This window comes from Ipomoea triloba, chromosome 5, assembly GCF_003576645.1.
Source record: "Ipomoea triloba cultivar NCNSP0323 chromosome 5, ASM357664v1".
NCBI lineage: Eukaryota > Viridiplantae > Streptophyta > Magnoliopsida > Solanales > Convolvulaceae > Ipomoea > Ipomoea triloba.
In genome coordinates this window covers 17,116,303-17,123,719 of record NC_044920.1, presented here as the reverse complement: position 1 = coordinate 17,123,719, position 7,417 = coordinate 17,116,303, and the positions used below count along the sequence as shown (strand labels likewise).

At 33.9% G+C, this 7,417-nt stretch overlaps 1 long non-coding RNA gene across 1 annotated transcript; it reads left to right on the top strand.

Moving 5' to 3' along the window:
* Positions 1-602: 602 nt before the first annotated feature.
* Positions 603-1,378, top strand: LOC116021216. Its single transcript, XR_004098947.1, has 3 exons — positions 603-686; positions 773-915; positions 1,185-1,378. It is a non-coding gene; the product is annotated as an uncharacterized LOC116021216 (long non-coding RNA).
* Positions 1,379-7,417: the final 6,039 nt, after the last annotated feature.

Below are 7,417 nucleotides of genomic sequence, written 5' to 3'. Positions count from 1 at the left end.
CGAGTTCTTGTTATAAGCGTAGAACGATAATCGGTCATGGCGTATGTGAACCACAAAAGAATGAAGATTGATACTCGGGTGGTGTCAACGACTTTTGAACTAGAGTATGCCTTCGTTATGTTTGACCAAATTACTATTGACAGTAAAGAAGCTTGGAGTGCTCCTGTTGACTTCAGCTTCAAATTTGTGAAACAGTCTGCGATTCAAGTTTTCGATAACATTGTTAGGAAATTTGTTTCTATGTCTGACTATAAGGAATGTTTGTCCATTCCATTAATCTTTCTTGTAAACGTTCCGCTTATGATTTAATGAATTAGTTTCGAGAGATTATTATCAAAAGAACCTTCCCCCCCCCCGTCTTCTCCTCTCACACCCTTACGGCCTTACGTTTCCTCCAGTAAAAAATTGTAGACGCCATCGATCGAGCCGTTCGCGCCGCCTCCTCCACCGCCAGCGTCGAGAGTTGAGACAATATCCTCTTCCCGCAGCCATTTCCACCGCCTCCTCCACTACCGTCTTCGAGACTCGAGACAGTCGCTTGTCGCCATTGCCGTGTCTGTTGTCGCTGCGCTACAGGCTGGTGAGTTATATTACTCAAATAATCCCTAAAATTCTTAATATAAGCTTGTATTGACTATTTCGGTGATGGATGTATGTGTGTGTGTTAGGGATTTGTAGGCTGTAATGTGAGTGTAATGTGTGTTTAGATATGATTTTCTAGATTTTTACCCTTCTTTGCTTGCCTCCCTGTTCATTACAGCTGTTGTTGCAGGAGTATATGTCAAGAACCAAAGTTGTGTCAAAGAATAGACAAATGAAGGCTCCAGATCCGCATATAATTCCTTCACATGAAAGTTGTTGTGGAAATATATCCCTTCAACTATTCTTAAAATGTTACTGCATATGAACTTGGAGGTGAGGGCACCATTGATTTTTTCTCTATGGATTTAGTACTCCCTTGTAAAACACATTCTTGAATATATTCCTTATTCTGAAACTAACATATGCTGTGGAGCTATTAATTTCTGCAATGAACATACTATTATGTGCACATTTTGTTATTATCTAAGCTTGTGTATAAGATGCACAACTAGTCTCTTTGTGTTTCTTTTGCTAACTAGCATGAAATAGTTTTGGGGTAATTTAACTCTTTCTGTTGCATATCAAATTATCAACCAAGACAGGCGTTGCTTTGTGAGCAGTGGACATTGCGCCTCCACCATAGCGATTATTTATTCAAGACAGGCGTTTGCTTTGTGAGCAGTGGACATTGCTGCAGAGATGGTGTAGGAGGACGACTTGTAGTTGATGTAAAGTTATTTTTTTTTTTGAATTGTTAACTTGTATTGAGTAATTTGAGTGGTATAAACTTTGAAGTTTGGAGTTATTATTAATTTTTAAAGTTTTTATTATTTATGTATGAATATAAAGATTTTTATTATTAATTAAAGCATGAAATTAAATAGGTCAAATTCGAGATCAAACTCGAGCTTGAATTCGAGCCACATATCGAGTCGATCTTAGGCTCGAACTTGAGCTTGAGTTGAACTCTCGAGCCAATCGAGTCGAGCTCGAGCTGCTCGTAAAAATGGCGAGCCGAGCTCGAGCTTTATTTTTGGAGCTCAATCGAGCTCGAGCCCCCTGTTAGTAATCGAGCTCGAGCTCGAGCCACCCCAAGTTTGAGCTCAGCTTGGCTTGTTTACACCCCTACAACGTCGGCTATTTATAAAGAGCCGACGTTGTAGGGTATTTTATTAGTTTTTAAATTACCTACATCGTCGGCTATTTGTAAAGAGTCGAAGTTGTAGGGTATTTTAGTAGTTTTTAAATTACCTACAACGTCGGCTATTTGTAAAGAGCCGACGTTGTAGGGTATTTTAGTAGTTTTCAAATTACCTACAACGTCGGCTATTTGTAAAGAGCCGACGTTGTAGGGTATTTTAGTAGTTTTCAAATTACCTACAACGTCGGCTATTTGTAAAGAGCCGATGTTGTAGGGTATTTTAGTAGTTTTCAAATTACCTACAATGTCGGCTATTTGTAAAGAGCCGACGTTGTAGGGTATTTTAGTAGTTTTCAAATTACCTACAACGTCGACTATTTGTAAAGAGCCGACGTTGTAGGGTATTTTAGTAGTTTTCAAATTACCTACAACGTCGGCTATTTGTAAAGAGCCGATGTTGTAGGGTATTTTAGTAGTTTTCAAATTACCTACAATGTCGGCTATTTGTAAAGAGCCGACGTTGTATGTTTACCTTACAACGTCGGTTAACATTTAGTCGACGTTGTATGTATACCCTTACAACAATCCGACGTTAAAAGCTGTCTGTGTAGTAGTGTTACTTTTTTTTTTGAGTACTACTGACTTTGTTATAATGTAGTATCTGTCCATAACTACTTTCTCAACCTATTGAAGCACAAGAGTCAATATTGCCTGCACTGAGGCTCTAACCCACCACCTCCCGTATAAAGGGAAGGGTTTGATGCCACTGGACTACAATGTCCTTGGCAGTAGTAGTGTTAATTGTTTGAGCAACAATTTTTGAAAGGTGTTGTATGCTATCAAGAGATTGTGGTGAGCAATGTTAATGAGTTTAAATATCACATTTGGCGTCCAGATATTGACATTATTCGGCATGAAATTTGTTTTAAGATTAAGGATATGAACATATGTTGTAGTTGCAAGTTTTTCTCAGAGATGGGTATTCTATGTTTACATTGCTTGCGTATTTTGAACATTCATTGTGTTGAAACAATTACTAAGAAATATATTTGTTAAAGGTGGACAAAAAAGGTTGTCGTAGACATGATTATGGATATTGCATCTTCTTCTAGTATGTTTACGATTGCCCTTTGTAGTTTGGATTATAGAAATGGGCAATAAATTCCAAAGGTTAGGGTGCGTTTGGTTCGCACATGGGAATCGGAATCGGAATGGGTATCAAATACTTGGTAATGGTAATGGGTTTTGGTGAAAGTATTTAACATCTTTGGTAATTGGGTGGAATGGGAATGATTATTAATAGTTGAAGAAGAAAGGGGGAAGGGAGATGAAACCCTTATTTAATAAGGGTATGGGTTTTGTCATTAATGGGGTATTCCAAACCCATAGTAGCATTCACAAAACCTATCAACCAAACACAAACAATCACTTTCATACCCATTCCTTATGCCTAAACCCACCAACCAAACACACCCTTAGTTCTATCAAGTCAAGACAATTGCAAAGCTTGACAAGTTTGTGAAAAAAAGTTTTTGAAGATGCTAGAAGAAGAATTGAAGGTGAGGTTGGTCCTATTTGCTTTGATGACTTTGAAAGATCTATGCAAAGTAGTGGTATAAAAAATTCTTTACGAAGTGGTGTGAAATGTGACTATAATCGAAGGCTAATTAGTACAGTGCAAAAAAAAATAAAATATAACCAAGCAAGAAGTCGAAAGAATTATATGAAAATAGAGTTGAATTTAACACAAAGGTTGCAGTCCAATATTCTGTGCAGCAAGTTGTTTATAATATTGTAGGTAGTGGCAATAGTAGTTCAAAGTTGGTTTGTGTTAGGTCTAAGTCTCAAAACAATTCAAATTATAAGTAGAAAAAGTTGCACTAAAATTTTGTTTACTTATATATGCACGTGATAGATTATGATTTTTTTTTTGTTGCTTTATGAGTTAATAAAATGCATCGTTGTTAAGGTAACTTGTTTTCATTAACTTCTTCTACTTATCATTTGAATTGTTTTGAGACTTAGGCATAACACAAACCAACTCTGAACTAGTATTGCCATTAGGATGAACAAGATACCCACTACCAACAATATCATAAACGACTTGCAATTGTCTTGACTTGATAGAACTAACTTTTGGAATTTCCTACCAATTTCTATAACCCAAATTGGAGAAGCAATTGTAAAATGCTAGAAGAAGATGCAATATCCATAATCCTATCTTCAACCACCTTTTTGTTCATCTTTTACAAATATATTTCTTAGTAATTATTCCAACACAATGAATGTTCAAAATACGCAAGCAATGTGAACATAGAATACCATTTCTGAGAAAAACTTGCAACTAGAACATATGTTCATAACATTAATGTTGAAACAAACTTGATGCCGAATAATGTCAATATCTAGACTGCCAAATGTGATATTTAAACTCATTAACATTGATCACCACAATCTCTTGATGTCATGCAGCACCTTTCAAAACTGTTGCTCAAACAAGTAATAAATCTCAATGGTTTATATAATCTTAGCATGTGAAAGAAGCTTCACACTATACAATGCCATTGTAGGCACCTCTTGAGAACACGTATTGCACATCTTCCTCATTCTCTTTACTCGTCCACTCAGAAACCACATTAACAAAAAAGTTATAAAAATCACACAACCCAGCTGTTTTAGATAACTTTCTTGAAATTGAATGATTTGTATTCTAACTCTGTCGAGAAGATAAAATACCTCTAGAAAAGTAATCTTTACTAAAAGCAAGACACTATTTATCCTTAATATCATACAATTTGTCTAACCAAGAATTTTTATGGCACTTATACTCTATCACCATCCTAAAAACAACAAGCCTAAGTGTAACTGCAAAGGTACATTTTCTGTATACATAAGGTACATTACTAAAACACATAAATACATTCTCTAAACACTAAAATTTTCAACTTAACATCAAAAGTAAAATTGAATGTCAGTTCATTTTATAGGCATAAAATACTACATGTCATAAAGGAAACACACATAGAGAACAAGGAAAAGATCTAAGATCTAAATGTAACTGCGAAAAAGGAAAAAAACATTATCAAAGTTTAACTGCAAATGTACATTTTCCGCATACATAAGGTACACTATTAAAACTCATAAAGTACATTTTCTAAACACTACAATTCCCAACTTAACATCAAAAGTAAATCTGTATGTGGTTGATTTTATAAGCACAACATACTATATGTCACAAAGGAAATACACATTGAGTAAAAAGAAATCATTTTACAAGCACAAACTACTACATGTCATAATGCAAGAATAACAAAACACATATACAAAATGATAAATATAATAGTATACGTACATAGTCCAAAAAAAATAAAAAATTCAAACTCAGCTTCTGTATTCAAAAATCTCCCAAACCCCTTAAACCTTTGATATGTTTTTTTAAAATCTCCCAAATATGCCAATTACAAAGCTTTGTGCATTGGAACTTGGAAAAACTTAAGAAATTGCAGCAAAGATAGCAGCACATTGGTCGGTCATAATTGTTTCTGGACACTTACCATCCATAGCTTGCAAAAATGTTCTAAATAACAAAATAAATGATTCGATCATCTCATTTAACAAAAATCCACACCCAAACATTACATTCATACAATGGTATGATTCATTCCTACAAAGAGACTATATATCATATCATACTTATTAGTACGATATGTTGTGTCATGTACTAGTAAATTGCCAAACAAAACAAAATCATCCTTCATTCTTACATCCCTCAAAAAAAAAAAAAAAAACTACATAGTCTTGCATCACAATTTACTTCAAAATAAAAAGAAGTAGTTAGGTCCAATCAATTGTCTTTGTTTGAAAATCTGAATTAGTAAATTGGAATTTGTGCCATTTAAACTCTTAACAGAATCTGTCAACAAACTATTATATGCGTCCCTAGGTGTAAAACCAACAAAAGGTAAACCTCCAGATTGGTGTTTCAAAAACCGAATGCCATTTGACAATGCAACACCCACTCCTTTTTCAAGTCTTTTAAATAAGACAATTGGGTATCACCAACGCTTCGATGTGACCGAAGAAGATAGCTTTTACAAGGTGGACACAACTCATGATTATGATCCTTTACATGTTTTGTCACAATCAACTTACCATTAGACGCCACATCAAACTAACAAAACGCAATACATCCTATATGTGTGTCTACCATTGAATATGACCTAGAAGACTTATCCATGTTGGACTTGAAACCATTCTTTGCACAGTGGAACTTGTTCATTTTAGCAGTCTGACTACCGGCAACATAATACTACTTGCCCTTCCTAACACTAAATCCCAATCTAAAAGCATAATCATTATATATATAAACTATATGCTTCTTCAATTGAACTAACTGTAAGCCTCAACAACCCTTAATTAACTGTAAATTTAAAAAAAAATACAACTATAATAAAATACATATACAATATTTCTTCTACAACTAACAAGTTAGTAGCATAACACATTGATATTATTTTTAGTGAGTATTATATTTCTAAGTAAAGGGGGCTGGGGTTCGCCGAATAAATCCAGCCATGCTCGACAAAGAAATAAGATATTCATTAAAACAATTAACTAAATGCACATAGATGATGTACTATATACACCTAATGTTTATGTACACAAATAATGTACTTTAACAACAAAAATAATGTACTCTATATACAAAAATAATGTATCTCTACCAGAAACACAATATTCACAACAGAAAGTACACATAAATGATGCATTAAAATAATATACCATGTGTATTAAATAATGTACCTAATGCATATAAATAATGTACTTCAATCAGAAACACAATATTCACAGCAGAACAAACAAATACTTTATTGTAACACCAAAAACAATAATAAAATAAAAATCGCTCCATCAATATTCATTAAAAACACAACTAATAATAATTAAATAATAATCAACAACTTTTTAATTATTAAAAAAAAAACTCTAGAATAGAAGAACTCTCATCCATAACATTAAAAGAATTGGCATGAACTCCAATTGTTATTATACGAAATTTTTTTGTGTGAATTTTTACCTATTAAACGATGTTGTTTTGTGGCATGGTCCACACAATAATTTTCTTGAATAAAAGCAATTGTTATACGGCAAATTTTTGTGTGGATTTTTGGACCAAGGCACAAAACGATGTTGTTTTGACATTTAAAAATAATTACGCTAGTGAATAATGACGTTTGCTTAGCCTTTATCGCCATTCCTAGCAGTCATTCCACACGCGTTCCTTCTTCATTTCTCTATTCTATTTCTTTCTTTCATTCGTTCTTTCTCCATGTGAGTTCCTTCTCCGTTTCTCTCATTGAATTCATAGATTTCAATCATTCAATTCACATCTTTAATCATGGATTGCATTAGTGATACGGACAACATAATAGATGCGATCGAAGATGACAATGATATTATAGGTGTTTACATGCGATTTAAATATCGTTGTTTAATTGTATTTTGATTTATAGTGTGTGTGTGTCTGTACATATATATAAATTGAACTTGCTAATTCTATGAGGAAAGCAATGTGCTTGTATTTTAAGGAAAAACTATCTACTGGTGGAAGGGTGTAAGCACTAGCCATCTTAAGAGGCACTTAGAGATTTGCTTGCAGTGGAAGTTGCATATATCTTGAGAAAATAAGCAAAC